Source organism: Trachypithecus francoisi, unplaced genomic scaffold (assembly GCF_009764315.1).
Source record: "Trachypithecus francoisi isolate TF-2019V2 unplaced genomic scaffold, Tfra_2.0 Lachesis_group13, whole genome shotgun sequence".
Classification (NCBI taxonomy): domain Eukaryota; kingdom Metazoa; phylum Chordata; class Mammalia; order Primates; family Cercopithecidae; genus Trachypithecus; species Trachypithecus francoisi.
Genome location: NW_022681458.1, coordinates 122,530,159 through 122,546,911, shown reverse-complemented (window position 1 = coordinate 122,546,911; position 16,753 = coordinate 122,530,159). Strand labels below are relative to the sequence as shown.

The 16,753-nt window shown below is 43.7% G+C and overlaps 1 long non-coding RNA gene across 1 annotated transcript; it reads right to left on the bottom strand.

Annotated features, from left to right (window-relative positions):
• Positions 1-3,976: 3,976 nt before the first annotated feature.
• Positions 3,977-11,080, bottom strand: LOC117095145. Its single transcript, XR_004441833.1, has 5 exons — positions 11,023-11,080; positions 10,140-10,300; positions 9,316-9,461; positions 7,968-8,324; positions 3,977-5,054 (listed from the first exon to the last, which is right to left on the bottom strand). It is a non-coding gene; the product is annotated as an uncharacterized LOC117095145 (long non-coding RNA).
• Positions 11,081-16,753: the final 5,673 nt, after the last annotated feature.

The following is a 16,753-nucleotide window of genomic DNA, read 5'->3' as shown; positions in this document are numbered from 1 at the left end:
AACAAACTTTTCAAAATGTGTAACCTTATGCCTTTCATGTTACTAACACTAGCAAGATGCCAAAGACAGCTGAGTGCAGTGATTGTGCCTTCCTGGGTATTCTACTGATTAGTAGGTAATGTTTGGATGACTGACGATAAAAAAATACTTGATTTAATATATTACTACATGTTTCTTCCACGAAAGTTTTTATCCCTTACTTCATTTTGTTAAACACATAAATTATGTTAAAAGTTTAACCGTAATTTGTGTTCTATTGTCAGTAATGATATTAGAGATTAAAAAATAAAATGGGCTATCCTGGCTAACACGGTGAAACCCTGTCTCTACTAAAAAATACAAAAAGCTAGCCAGGCGAGGTGGCTGGCGCCTGTAGTCCCAGCTACTCGGGAGAATGGCGTAAACCCGGGAGGCGGAGCTTGCAGTGAGCTGAGATCCCACCACTGCAGTCCAGCCGGGCAACAGAGCGAGACTCCGTCTCAAAAAAAATAAAAAATAAAAAAATAAAATAAAATAAAATAAAATAAAATAAAATGGGGCCGGGCGTGGTGTCTCACACCTGTAATCCCAGCACTTTGGGAGGCTGAGACAGGCAGATCACAAGGTCAGGAGATCAAGACCACCCTGGCCAACATGGTGAAATCCCGTCTCTACTAAAAATACAAAAATTAGCTGGGCATGGTGGTGTGTGCCTGTAATCCCAGCTACTAGGGAGCCTGAGGCAGGAGAATCGCTTGAACCCAGGAGGCGGAGGTTGCAGTGAGCCAATATCACACCATTGCACTCCAGCCTGGGCAACAAGAGTGAAACCCCATCTCAACAACAACAACAAAAAAGGAATTGTATACAAAATTTAAACGTTCCTTCAAAGGTATCAATGAAAAATTAAAATTATTTTTCTTAAATTTTACAAAAAATTTTTTTCAAAAATAATCTAAATTATGTATCAAAATTAAATGCCACGTAAAGTTATAATTACTACCAACTTTTAAAATCAAATGTATTTTGTAAAAGCTCTTTTTAAGTTTTTGAAAGCTTAAATCTTTTAAATTGGTTATCTAAACATAAAACTATTCACGATTCCAGCATTCACTGTCCATCTAAATGTCAACGTGATGAGTAGGTACCATGTTTTATGGTGTTGTGTCTAGATTTATAGACATACAATTTTGCAAAATGTTCCCCGGCCATCAGCGCAATGTTTGTGACTATGGACCTAACTGGTGAGTAATTCCAACTGGAACGTGAAATGAAATAAGAAAATGAATGTTAGCCCTACTGGATAATGACACTCTGTTTTGCAAGACTCTACAGTCTTCATGTGTTCTGAGAGAGAGAATCTGGCAATTTAATTAGTCTTTCTTCAAGGAAAATTTTGACAACTTAATTAGCTTATCTTTTCCTCTACCTAAATGCTTCTGCAACTTGAACCCTCCCTGTCTCCAAGGCAGTGTTCATCTCTGAAGTCTGCGGTGGCACAGCTACAAACCTTGGCAATCTTCCAACACAGTTGTCTTTTATTCTGAGGAAATAGGAAGAGATGTGAAGAAATGTTTCCCTGGAGCTGGAACAGTATTAGTCACACAGTGAATGTTTAAGGATAAAGTCACTCTGTGCCCCTGCTAAGTTCCAAGAGGCAGAGGTGTTCATGTGTTCCCAAATCTGTGTTGTGTGTTTCTGATTTGCAAGGAATTTACAAGGCCCTCTTGGATGTGGTAAGCATGGAGCACGGAGTAAGGTTACTCTTGCCAGCATCTTAGGGCAGCTTCAGGATACAAAGTCAATCAGAACTGAATTCACTCACTGAATTCCACCATTCCTTTAGTGTGTAGACTTGCAGGAAACAGTAGTTAAGTTACTAAGTTCTCCAGGATTCTTAGTTTTCTAATCTGTGCAATGAGGACGATGAAACCTTACCTCATTTAAGCTTGTCTTGAGAATGAAATGAGATAATATTTGTAGAACTTCAATATATTTTTGAGACATAATTGGTGCTCTATTACTATTGAATAAGTCAGTTACAACAAATGAAGTTAGTAAGCTCTCTAGGCACCTGTTTTCTCATTTACAAAATGGGAGAAGTGGTATCTATGTGTGATAGTGTGATATAATAATAAAAAATTTTATCTCTGTCCCCCAATCCTGGCACACAGCTCCTAAAACCCTTGAAATTTCTGTAGTAATAAGAGTGCTTTTTGTATGCTAATAAGGTGAATGACATCTGGGGGCCCCTAGAAAGCTTCAGGATGGGGACTGATCACCAAAAAGACCAAACCATAAGTGGAAGGTTGGGGCATTCACCCCACTCTCCAGCCTCTTGGGAGGAGACAGGGGCTAGAGATTGATCACCAGTGGCCAATGATGTCTTCAATCATGCCTGCATAATGAAGCCTCCATAAAAACGGGAAAGGATGGGGTTAGAGAGTTTTCTGGTTGCTGAACTCACAGAGGTTCCTGGAAGGTGCTGTGCCTGGAGAGGGAATGGAAGCTCTGTGCCCCTTCCCTCTTACCTTGTCCTACACATCTCTTCCATTCAGTTGCTCATCTGTATCCTTCGTAGTATTTTTTATGATAAATGAGTAAATGTAAGTAAGTGTTTCCCTGAGTTCTGTGAGCCACTCTAGCAAATTACTCAAACCCAAGGAGGGGGTGTTGAGAACTCTCCATTTACAGTCATTGGGTCAGAAGCATAGATTACATCTCGGGGCTTGTGATTGGCATTTGAAGTGGGGTCAGTCTTGTAGAAATGAGCCCATAACCTGTGGGATATGACGCTGTCTCCAGGTAGATAGTGTAGGAATTAAATTAGAGAATTGGTTAATGGTAGGGAGAAATTCACACACACATTTTGGTGACCAGAGCTGAGTGCTGTTGTGTGAGAATAGAAAAAAACACAGTTTGGTTTTACCTTCAGAGTATGTCATTAAGATCATACTGAGAATTAAATAACATAATTGGCACATAAGCAGGGGTCAATATGAACTGGAAGCAGTGTTTATTGTGACTCGGTGATGATGAGGATGAGGATGATGAGAATGACGATGACAACTCCAAGCACAATGCCAAGCACATCCCATTTCATCATGAAGCTCTTCAGACGAGCATTAGACAAAACTAAAAGTCAATCTCCACACTCAATTCAGACCACAGGATTGATAAAACAATGATGACTGTTTTTCTCATAATTATTAGTCTGTCATATTGCTAACCTTCACTAATAAAGGACAGTAAACACAGAGCAGCAAAAGCCTACATTCTTTTCCATGGGAGCATATATAATCCCATTGAGAAGATGACTCTAATATACAAGAAATAATTTTGTTAATAAGACAGAATATAGCACTATTAAGTCAAATGCTAACTTGTATTGTGCTGGCTTCCTGGAATAAGAATTCCAAAGGAAAAGTGATTGGTGAGGCTGGAGCAGTCAGTGGGTTTGTAAGTGAATGACAGAAGAAAACAGATTTTTTTGGAAGAAGAAGAAGAGGGAGGAGGAGGAGAGGAAGGAGAAGAGGAAGGAGAAGGAGAAGGAGAAGAAGAAGGAGAAGGAGAAGGAGAAGGAGGAGAAGAAGAAGGAGGAGAAGGAGGAGAAGAAGAAAAAGAAGAAGAAGGAGGAGGAGGAGGGGGAGGAGAGGAAAAGGAAGAGGAGGAGGAGAAAGGCCAGGCAAGGTGGCTCACACCTGTAATCCCAACACTTTGGGAGGCCGAGGCGGGCAGATCACCTGAGGTCAGGAGTTGGAAACCAGCCTGGCCCACATGGCTAAACCCTGTCTCTACTAAAAATACAAAAATTAGCCATGCCTGGTGGCACATGCCTGTAATCCCAGCAACTCGGGAGGCTGAGGCACAAGAATCACTTGAACTCAGAAGGCAGAGGCAGCAGTGAGCCAACATCACGCCACTGCACTCCAGCCTGGGTGACAGAGTGAGACTCCAGCTCAAAAAAACAAAAAAGAAAAAAGAGGAAGAAGAAGAAGGGAAAGAGGCAGAAAGGGAAAAAGGAAGGAAGGAAAGGAAAAGAGGGAAGAAGGTACCAGAGTTGTATGAATAAAGACAGTAGAGATGTTGGAGTACACGGGTCCATCTGAATAACAGAGAGAAAATAAACTCATGTATTAACATCAACATTTCCCTTCTCATTGGTTCTAGCTACTTGTGTTCCCAGAATTTAAGGCTGAGGCCCTGTCCTTTCACTGTTAAATGATGCTGCTATGAGGAAACAGATGGTCCTCGTGTTGCAGAAATAATCACTGCCGCAATCTTGGATCCATATGGGAACTTCAGTTAACACAAACTTTGACATACCCTCTTGTTGTTCTTTCTTTTCTGATTATTACCAAGTTTGTTCACTGTCACTCCTGGTGTTAGAAATACTGTCGGTTAGCATTCTAGTCATTATTCACCATTAATTCCTCCAGCACTCCCTCACCACATCCATTATTAACCATCTGGTCCATCCTTCCACTTTTGTATGTTATTTACATATGGCAGTTACCCAAGTTAACGTGGCCATTTAGACGGCCAGGTTTGCACTCATTTCCAAAACACAGTTACAGAGATAATATTTTGCCAATATTAAATCGAGGCATTTTAACCTCAGCTCCTCTTTATCCACATGCAAACTCCTATTTCCTGGAATGTGGCGTATTGCTCCAGGGCAGAAGACAGCTAGACCATGACCTCTTTAAGAAGAAAATAGGCTAGAAAGTCAGACATTGCAAAAAATAGAAGGGATTTGCTAAGTGTCTTTAGAATCTATGTGATGCATCAAGGACCAGTGCTGGGAGACCAGAGTCTAAGTCCTTTTCTACAAGGGAGAGATGCAACTGAAAAAGGAAGGGAAATCCCACCCCTCCCAGCCAGGGAATTACGGAAAGAGGAAGCAGAGACATGCTGATAAGGACTGCGATGTGAGGGATTGTGTCAGATGAAGGGCAGGGACCCCCAAGGCCAGAGGGCCACTCCTACTCATCCTGAGGACTCTTGGAAGCTGCCACCTCAAATGCCCACCCAAGAGTCTCTCTTCTTCCTTCATCCCAGGATACAGATGCCACCTTGGAGAACAGAGGGGAGGGGAAGAGAGTGGAGAGAAAAGCACTGTGCTTGGGCCAGACACAGTGGCTCACACCTGTAATCCCAGCACTTTGGAAGGCCAAGATCAAGAGTTCCAGACCAGCCTGACCAGTTATGGTGAAACCCCATCTCCACTAAAGAAACAAAAGTTAGCTGGGCATGGGGGCATGCTCCTGTAGTCCCAGCTACTTGGGAGGCTGAGACAGGAGAATTGCTTGAACCCGGGAGCCGGAAGTTGCAGTGAGCCAAGATCGCACCACTGCACTCCAGCCTGGGTGACAGAGCAAAAGACTCCTTCTAAAAAAAAAAAAAAAAAAAAAAAAGACTGTGCTTTTTTTCCCCTAAAAGATTTGAATGTATTAGCTAACAATTTTTAATCAAGTCAAACTGTTTTAAACTTATAAGTTAGAGAAAAACTAGATTATTGACAACATAAAAAAACTATACACATCTGGCTAAGGAAATTTGCAATCTGCAACATACAGTAGTTTTTTGTCAATTCAGATTTTTTTCATTAATTTTTAGTCCACATGAACTCAGGCATGCAAAATCAATGCCTCTATCTAGTGACAAAACAACTTACTGGTTCATCTTACAGAGTAAATGAAATTATAGAAAGAATATTTACCTACTTAAGAGAATAAAACTATTAAACATCCTAGAAGCATAATTTGCCTACAAAGAATGTAATTTCAGCTAAAGAAACAGGCTATGATGTTCAGGATGGTGTTTGATATGCTAATTATGTGGTCTTCTAATATGAATTTATTATTAATGTCAGCTAACATTTACTGAGCCTTTAATATGGGCTAGTCAATGTGCTAAGCTGTGACAACAGCTCCAACCCTATGAGGGTTGCTGTTATTATGCCCTTTCATAATGAAAAATCAAAGCTGGAGGAAGTGTCTCTTATATTTATTGAGTTCACTGTACAAAATGTTTATACTCTATGGAGATGCTACTGGCTAGCCAGTCAAGTTCATGTAATAACAAAGGACGTATAATGGAATTCAACTGTACAAGGGTCCTTCATGTGGGGAATAAAATGACCACGGGAACAATTCGTGGATAAATGATCGGGATGAGTTTCAGACCACTTCTCCCATCACTGGAATGTAACTACCTCTGCTATAGAGATAAATAGGCTCTGACTCACCCACAGGAACACTAGTCTGGTTTTGCCAAAACCCTATCATAGGCCACGGTTACAGACAATATTGCTTAGGTTTCTTGACTAGTTTTTAAGCTCAGAATGTAGGAAAAGCTCCTCTTTCAGTAAGAAAATCCATCTTTGTTCATTCTGAAGCCTTGGTGGAAACCTTCAAAGGCGCCATAGGGCCCTGTCCCCGCACCGCATCGCTCCCTGCCTTAGAAAGCAATCTGCAGGGCCTGGAGCGGGAGGGAGCTTTCGCCTGGTATCACACACTCCTGAGAGTGGACAGGAATTGAGTTTTGATCAGACAAACCTGGCTGGAGTCCGTGATTTGCCACACACTACTTGTGTGATCTCTGAGCTTTAGCTACCTCAGGCGTTAAAACGCAGGTAATAATATCTAACTCATTGGGTTGTTGTGCTGATTATGTGAACAAAGGTACGTAAAGCCCTTCGCATGGAATCTGGCACATGGTGAACATTTCAGTGCATAGTCGCTTACCACTATTTTACTGTTAATAATAAGCACTCCTCAAGTAAAAACACTTGCTGCACCAAAGACTTTCCTAAGTACAAGTCATGTGGAAATAATCCTGATTTAGTCAACTTCTTGACTTTCATTCTAAGAGACTTGAGAGTAAGAAGATCCTTTCACCCTTCACCGACGGGTGGTGGATCAATTCGTTCAGGTCTGTTCTAGAGACGGGCCAGTAGGAAATGGATCCTAGTAACTTAAGGAGAAATAAATATTGCATCTCACCTTAGGTAAAGAGACAAGACCACACATTTTAAGGAAAATTTGAAAGCAGAAAGCATCCCTGAGATGCCTTCCAAACCAGTTTAATCTCTGTTCAAGAGCTAAGCTAGTTAGAGGGTTTGGCTAACAACAGGTTGTACTAACTCCACTGTTGGCTTTATAACTTTTTGTTTAAATTTTCTTCAAACTCGTTCTTTGAAATATTATAGTAATTTTAAAACATTACAACAAAATACAATAAATTTTTTTCAAAAAATAACATTTATAATCCCAGGGGTCCAATTGCTGACTTTTTGGTTTTTCTGTTTGTTTGTTGGTTGGTTGGTTGGTTGGTTGGTTTTTGTTTTGTTTTGTTTGAGATGAAATCTTTGTTGCCCAGGCTAGAGTGCAGGGGCGCAATCTCGGCTCACTGCCACCTCCACCTAGCAGGTTCAAGCGATTCTCCTGCCTCAGCCTCCGAGTAGCTGGGACTACAGGCATGTGCCACCACACCTGGCTGTTTTTGTATGTTTGGTAGAGATGAGGTTTTGCCATACTGGCCAGGCTAGTCTTGAACTCCTGACCTCAGGTGATCCGCCAGCCTCAGCCTCCCAAAGTGCTGGGTTTACAGGTGTGAGCCACCGTGCCGGGCCAATTGCTGATGTTTTGGTGTATGACCTAATCCTAATTCTGTCTTCACATTTCCTCTGCTTCCCTTTATACTCATACTCTTTGGGAAAAAATGCAGTACGCACTCTCTCAAATTTCTGAGAGGTTGCTCTTCCTCAAGCCGCTCCTCCAGTCAGGTTTTTACCACTACCTTCCCCCAAAGGGCTCTTGTCAAGCTCACCCGTGGCCTCCATGTTGCTCAGTCTGAGGGCCGAATCTCAGCCTTCTTCCTAACTACCCTCTTGATGGCATTTGCCTCAGTTTCCCTCTCCTGCCTCCTGGAAGCACTTTCTTTACCCCACTTCCAGGACATCAGCCTCTCCAGTTTCCTCCTACCTCACTGGTCTTCTCTCCACTTCCTCTGTGGTTTCTGCTCTTCTCCCAGCCTCTGGAAATTGGAGGGGCAAACCCAGGTCTCAGGCCTTGGTCCTCTTTTCTTCTCTCAGGCTCCTCATCCAGACCCATGGCTTGAAATAGGTCTCTATGCTCTCTCCCCAGGTTATGTCTCCAGCCCTGACCTCTCCCCTGAACTCCAGACTTGCCTCTGTAACTCTCTACAAAACACCTCTACTTGGCTCAGTGGTGCACTTCTCACATTTGACGTCCCGGTCTTTCCCAACTCAATCCTTCCAGGTGCTCAGTCCAAAACCTTGGAATCATCCTGGCTTCATCTTTATCTTTCACCCATTCAATCTGCCCAGAAAAATAATCATCATCATTTCTCGATTCAAAATATATCCAGATAAATCCTACTCAAATCTCCCCTTAACCACTGTTACCCCTGGCCAAGCCACTACCATTCCTCTCTGTACAATTGCAGGTCACCTCTCCAAGTGTCTTGTACAGATTATGGCTGTCCAGTGGAAACAGAATGCTGCCACATATGTAATTTAAAATTTTCTAGCTTCAAGTTGATTCTGGAGAGCTATAAAAAATTAAAAATTAAAACATTACAGAAAATTCTAGTAGCCACATTAAAAAGAGGGCAAACCTAAATTAATTAATTAATTTTAGCAATATTCTTTGTTTAATCCAATATACCCAAAATATTACCATTTCAACATGCAATCAGTATAAAAATCAGTAAAATGTTCTACATGTTTTCACACTAAGTGTTTATAATACAAAGCCAGTGTGTATTTCACACTGATGGCACATCTCAGCTCAGACTTTGCTACAACCCAAGTGCTCAATAGCCACAAGTGGCAAGTGGCCACCAAAGTAGACAGTGCAGCTATAGAATATTCTAAACCACAGCTTTCAGAATGATCATTTTAGAAGATAAGTAACTATGTCATTCCTCTACTTAAAACCCTGCAGTGGCTCCCCATGTCCCTCAGAGTAAAAGCCGAATCCCCTGCAATAGCCAATAGGAAACCCTGTGAGTTGTACACCCCTTATCTCTTTGACCTCACTCCTCCCTTCGCCCCACTGCAGTCCCGCCAGGGCTCCTTGCTAGTTCTTGTCTGTGCCAGCAGGGACTCTGCACCCCAGCGGCTCTGCACTGCTGTTCCTTCTGCCTGCAACACTGTTGACAGCCCATAACTCACTCCATCACGCCTTACTCTTGACTCACACACAGCCTTCTCAGTGAGGCCCATCCAGACCTCCCTTTCTAACACTGAAAATCCCCCCACCCATCCAAACACACACCCTTAATATGTTCTTTCTTCCTTAGACTTACCTACTTTTTTTCATATATGTTTAACCTTCGAACACACCATAAGTTCAGCTTTCTCCCCGCATTGGAAAGTAAGCTCCATGATGCAGTCAGCTCTTTTGCCTTCTGTGTTCACTGAGGTGTTCCCAGGGCCTAGAACAGAACCTGGGCTACACACAATAAATACTCAACAAATATTTGGTGAGTTGAGTTATATTTTTATTCACTTAATACAGCATGAAGGGCCAGGCATGGTGTCTCACACCTGTAATCCCAGCACTTTGGGAGGCCGAGGTGGGCAGATCACCAGATGTCAGGAGTTCGAGACCAGCCTGGCCAACACGGTGAAACCCCGTCTCTACTAAAAATACAAAAATTAGCTGGACGTGGTGGCGTGCGCTGTAGTCAGGAGGCTGATAATTGCTTTAACCCGGGAGGTGGAGGTGGCCGTGGCCCGAAATCCTGCCACTGCACTCCAGCCTGGTCGACAGAATGAGACTCCGTCTCAAAAAAAAAGAAAAAAAAAATTACAGCATGAAGATTGTTCCCTTGCCATTAAATATTCATCTCTATCATTTAGACAATGGTGTGGTGTATCATTTATGGAGGCAGTGCCTTTCTACCGAACCAACCTAATTGTGAGCGCTAAGGGGTTTCCAGTTATTGTCATCAGCAAGCCGTCATTGGGATAGAGGTACATGTGTGTTGGTAAACCTGATTCTATCTGAATCAAAGGAAATGTAAATGTGTAGGTCTCTGATACATATTAATATATGGCTTTTCAGTCTTAGATTTCCCTTTATAAGCCAAACTTAATGAACCCACTAGTTGAATAGAATTTCACGTACCTGTGGGATTTTCTCCTTTGAATAAACTCCTAGAAGTGAAATAACTAGAACAAGGGGTGTGCATTTACATGCTGGCTCTGGTCCACGCGGACTGTACTTGTCTTTGTTGTTGGTTGCACGTAGGTAGGTCAGTCGGCTGTGCAGCTTCATCACCTACATAACTTTATATATATATATATACATACACATAATCGTTCTCCATCCCACCCAAGTTCACCAAACTAGAATCTCTGTAGGTCAGGCCCAGTCATCTGTATTTTTGGAGCTGGCTGGTTAATTTTAAGGTTTGTCTGGTATTTCAAACCACTAACTGAGAAACTGAGTGGCTATGTCTTTGAGAGGGAGAACCACCACCAAATAATATTTTCATTTCCATTAAAAATATAACGGGTGGCCAGGCACGGAGGCTCACGCCTATAATCCCAGCACTTTGAGAGACCGAGACGGGCAAATCACCTGAAGTCAGGAGTTCGACACCAGCCTGGCCAAGGTGATGAAACCCCGTCTCTACAAAAATACAAAAAATTAGCCGGGCATGATGGCGGGTGCCTGTAATCCCAGCTACTCGGGAGATTGAGGCAGGAGAATTGTTTGAACCTGGGAGGCAGAGGTTGCAGTGAGCTGAGATCGTGCCATTGCATTCCAGTCTCGGTGAAAGAGGAGACTCTATCTAAAAGATAAATAAATAAAAAATAAACATATATACACACACACACACACATACGCTGGGAGTGGTGGCTCATGCCTGTAATCCCAGCACTTTGGGAGGCCACAGACAGAGGATCACTTTACCCCAGGAGCTGGAACCCAACCTGGGCAAGATGGTGAGACATCATCTCTACTAAAACTTTTTTAGAAACTAGCCTGGCATGGTGGAACATACCTGTAGTCCTAGCTACTTGGGAGGCTGAGGCAGGAGGATTCCTTGAGCCTGGGAGTTCAAGGCTGCTGTGACCTATGATCGCACCTCTGCACTGCAGTCTAGGAGACCAAGTGAGACCCTGTCTCTACAAAATAAATAAATATCAATAAATAAATAATTAAAATATAATGAAAAGAAAATAAATCAATCTAAGGAAGACAGTGCATACTAAAGGTATGTGAGTGGGTGGCGATTTTTCAGTATTTTTTGTTTTTGTGGGTTTGTTGTTTTGTTTTGCTTTTAGTTTTTGTTTTGTTTTGTTTTGAGACAGGGTCTCATTCTTTCACCCAAGTTAGAGTGTGCAGCCTCAACTTCCTGGCCTCAAGCAATCCTCCCACCTCAGCCTCCCAAATAGCTGGGACCACAAGCACATGCCACCATGCCAGGCTAATTTATATATATACACATATATATGTGTGTGTGTATGTATATGTATGTATATGTATATGTATGTATATATACGTATACATATATGTGTATATATATACAATCTGGGTCTCACCATATTGTCCAGAATGAACTCTCCCAGGCTCAAGTGATCCTCCTGCCTCAGCCTCCCAAAGTACTGGATTACAGGCGTGAGTGACCATGCCCAGCCTGGATTTTCAGTTTTAAAAAGGGAGGTCTGGGTAGGCCTCCCAGAGAAGGTCACATTTGAGTCAAGAGGAAGGGGTGAAGGAGTGAGTCACGGGCTGTCTGGCAGTGTTCCAGGATCAGGTGGGCTCTCATGCTCTGATGGGGATTTCCCCGACCCCTAACTGCGTTCCCACACACGTGCAGGTGAAGCTGCTTACACTGCCTAGAGAACAGCCCTTGAGTCAGAGAGGTCAACAGCGGTTCACTAACAGAGTCAGATAGAGCAGGGATGTCAGCTGTCAATCCCCTAATGCCCACCAGGAAAACCCATCAGGCAGAAGAACTACGTGGATCCAACTCAACAAAGCAAGGGTGGTCTCACTGGTTGATGGTCTCACTGGTGTCTCAAAGGGGAAATCAGGGAACAGTATTTATAAGGTTTTAAGGCCAAGGCTGGTTGATTTTATGGCAAGAATTACAAGATGGAGAACTGATAGGGATGGAGCAGAGTTTTGATACAGCAGCTGGAGATTGATAGGCATGGTGAGGCGAGGGTCTCAAAGCTGCATTGATGAGAAAGCTGTTAATCTTGGTTCACAGTCTTATCTTCCGGGAACAGGTATTTCCTGGAGGAAACAGCTAAGTTATTTCTGTCTGGTCCCAAGATTGTTTGGTATAAAATCAGGTATAAAAATGTAAACAGTTCTTCCCAGAATTGTTTAGCACAAGGACAGGAAAGTGTGTTTGTTCCCTGCATTATTTAACATGGGGAGACTGGTTCAGTTCTCAGGGAGAATGCACCCACCCAGACTTCGTGATTGGAGTTTATAAAGTACAAATTACTAAGTCTTTGTAAATAAAATAGATTTCCTTATCTTTAAGTAGCGTCTACTTTAAAGCCCACAATTGCAAGAGTTAGATCAGCTGGTTAAAACCCCACACAGGCCTTTTCATGTGGCCCACAGGGCCCCTGGGGATGCTGTGCACAGGGCCTAGCACCTGAGAGGAATTCAATATACGGCTTTTAAAATCAGACCTCTTAAACCTTAGCAAGCAGCTCTCCAATGCCAAGGAAGAGGACACTAGAAGAGGCCCTTCTGGTGGAGCAAGGTTTCAAGTCATCTCAGGGACCATAGTCAAAGGCAGGGAACCCACTTGGAGCTAGGCCCTTCCTTATGCCTAGGGAGGTGAAATGTTCCCTCAAGGTAGCTTCAGCTACCAGCCAGACTCTGCAGCTTGTGACGAAACATGTGGCCTAGGAGATTCAACAAGAAGGTACCAAGGGTACCTGAGAGACTCCATGCTACACCTTATAGAGCTCTTGCTTGTTCTACTTACGGAAGACGACTTTAATCAGACCTCTGCTAGCTCCACTTTTGAGGTGGTTCTTCTAGAATGCATAACAGAAGTCAGTTATTTAGAGGCCAGAATTTAACTCCACTGACTGCACAGAGCCCCCGCTCTGTCCTCAGTGCCAGGGCAGAGGAGCAGCTGCCGCCCTCCATGGCACGCACAAGACACTGGTTCTCAACACATGGACTCAGTGTGGTCCTCCCTGGGGAGGCAGGAAGGTGGACTCTGAAGAATCTGCTTCTCTGAAAGTTAAAGAAAAGAGACATGCATTGGCCTGAAGTGCTGGGAAGAGGTCACCAAACACGGGAGGGTTAACCAAAGTCCTGGACTTCTATGATTAAAACACCAACTGCAGGTGCCTCCGTGGACAAGTTACTTAACTCCTCCTTGTGCCAGTTTTCCATCTACTAAGTAGCTGACAAGCAGGGCTGCTGTGAGGATTTGTTAATCCTTATAAAATACTGCAAAGGGCACCCAGCACAGAGGGAGCGCTACGTAGGGAGAGCTGTTATTATTATTTTTTCACTCTCTGTGAATCTTTGTCATTTTCCCAGCTACATGTCTGTCTCTTTATCCAGACCATTTATGCCTCTCAACAGAGATGACTGGAAGAGGGGGGTAAAAAGTTTATTCATTTTATGTATAAAATATATAGAGAGATAGATGGATATATAAATAGATAAATAAATGGGCCAGGCGTGGTGGCTCACGCCTGTAATCCCAGCATTTTGGGAGGCTGAAGCAGGTGGATCATAAGGTCAGGAGTTCAAGACCAGCCTGGCTAACATGATGAAACCCCGTCTCTACTAAAAATACAAAAATTAGCCAGGCAAGGAGGCACACGCCCATAATCCCAGCTACTCGAGAGGCTGAGGCAGGAGAATCGCTTGAACCCGGGAGGTGGAGGTTGCAGTGAGCCAAGATCGTGCCACTGCACTCCAGCCTGGGTGACAGAGCGACACTCCATCTCAAAAATAAATAAATAAATGGATGCAAAATAGATAGATAGATACTAACTACACAGTACATAAACAGATATTTAGTAAATCTGTGGTATTAAAATTTCATGACGGAGTGAGGGGATTAGGAAAGGAAGTCCAAGTCTCTGCAGGGAGCAACGATGAAAAAAAGTCTGGCCAGCACTGTCCTGGGCTGTGAGACCTGACAGCCGACCTGCTTAGTCTTGGAATGCCCAGCCCCTAACGCAGTGCCTGCAGAAAGTACAGAGCTCATAAATAAACTCATATCCATCTCGGGTAATTCCTTACAAATCCCCATTGTCCCATCAGCTTGCATTGAGATGTATCTGTCTCTGTATTGTAATATTAGGAAAGAAGAAATGCAGAGTGGCTCCTTAAGAAGCAATTTATCAGCAACTGGCCTCTGGGAGCTGCAGGGAATGGAAGCCCGTATCACCTGCCTGGCCTCCACCCATCTCATCCACAGCAGGGGGAGGCCCATTTGTGCTGATTCTTAGGAAAACACCTGCCTGGTAAAGGTGGTCTGCAGGGCCAGCACCTCCCTTTCAGCCCTCAGCAGCTCCCCAGGAATTTAGGCCCAGCCCCACTTCAGCAATCCCCAAGTCAAACGACTTAGGGTTCACCACTCTAAGAGTTACTAAGCAGATGTTTTTAAAAAATTGAAACGTACATGCAGAAGACTGATACTGGTTTAATAATTCTGCATCTCAAATTTAGATAGACAACAATACCTGCATCCTCAGGTAGAATGCAAAAATGGTGGGATTTCAAGCGTCTACTATCCCACTTAATGGGGATTTGTTGGGGCTTTTGACTGTCAATTCTACACTGTTTTCTTTTTAGGGGGCTTTTTAAATATGAGAGAGATGTATTTCTTAGTGCCTCAAACCACACATGCTGTGAAGTAACTTGAGTTGCCTATGCATAGCGCTGGCCTCAGTAATACTGCTTGGTGAGAAAACTGCTAAAATCAAAGAATGCCCCAAAATAGAGCCTGACATGGAGTCTGCCGATTATGCATTAAGCACATAATTTAAATAGAATTTTGGCTGATACACTTACTTTTAATTTTGCAACAGGGGGAAAAACCTGCAAGAACTCCATGTCACGGAACCTAAGTCACTCAGTGGGCACACTCAGGTTCCCACTGTGCTTCCAAAAGGCATCAGGAACAAGGGTTCATTGCCACGCCCCTCCCCGGTCTGTGCTAAATGCGGAGGAGGAGTCCTGCCTGGCGGCCATGGCCATGGAGGCAGTGCTGTCCACCACAGACTGTCTGTAAGCCACATCCCCAACCCGGCTGCAGCTCAATGGAGACAAGACACTCTGAGACCCACAAAAATGAGGCTGCAGAGAAAGAGCAGGCAGGCCAGCAGGCCGTGAGCACAAGGAGATTTTCTTCCACTGAACCCTGAGAGCAGGGAGTTAGATGTCCAGGTGTGATTACAGAAAGCAGGATTCTTTATTTACATTTTCTCTTCGTTCATGTCTTTAACGAGCTCCTACTAATGGCACACATGAACTGAAAAGGTTTTAACTATGGCTGTCTACATCTTATCAGTCTTATGAGCCAATTACAAGGAACTGCTCATTTGCCAATTGCAGTGAACTCCAGGTTAATTGCACTGAACAGGTGTCTCACTAATAATAACGATTGTTATAATCTCAGACAGACAAAAAAGAAGGAAGACATTTAAAGATGATGGAAGGACAACTCTGTGCCCTACTAGTGACTAGTGCCCTAGCTGGTGGCCGTGTGGTTCCCGTCATCTGAAATGCTCCACCGTTTCCCATGAAAATGTCTTTCCTCACTCAACCTTCCACCTGCTATCCTCCAAACACGGTGCTGGCTAAAAAAGATGGCACTTCATATTCTCATGGTAGGAAGGGAACAGCTACTGTCCGTCCTTCCTCCTATGAGCCAGGCACCAAGCTAGATGTTCCCCCCACATTGTCTCACATAATCCTTACCACAGCACTGTGAGGGGGGATCATTGTCACCATTTGTAGATAAGAAATGGAGGCTGATGGTCTGGTGCAGTGATTCTAAAACTTTAGGGCACATCAGAATCGCCTGGAGGGCTTACTGAAACGTGCATTGTTAGCCCACCCCCAAAGTTTCTAAGTCAACAGGCCTGGGGTCTGAATTGGGACTGGGAATTTGCATTTCCAATTAGTTCCTGGATGAGGCTGATGTTACTGGTCCCGGTTCACATTTTGAGAACCACTGGAATCATGGAATAGGTATGAGCTGAGGTTTGACATAGACTCAGGTTCAAATATAAACCCTACTGATTACTTCCCATATGATAATTGGCAGGTCACTAAATCTGGCTGAGCCTCGACTATAAAATAGAGATAATGGCATCTACCTTGCAGTGTGGCTCAAAGGACTTGCAATAAAAGGTGCATGGAGGGCCTAACTGGAACCCAAGCAGCAAGCACTCAATAGGGCATCACTGTTGTTAGGGAGGCCAAGCATCTGGCCCCTGTTGCACTGTGAGTCCAGCATCACAGCCAAACTGGGACTCAAGACTTTCTCCAAAACTTGGCTCTTTTCCTCCCAGGGCCTTCATTAACTTTCCTATTCCCGCATCCCCAGCTCCCGAAGTCCTGGTGCACTTACAGGATGTACCACAGAGTGAGGCCCATCATTCTCAACAGTCTGAATCAGCCAGTATTGCTTTCTGTATGCATCTTACTCCCCTGCCGAGTGTAAGTTCCTTGAGAAGGGAACCGTGTTTTATGCTGCTTCTTCATGTACCCTGCGTGAAAACTAACGT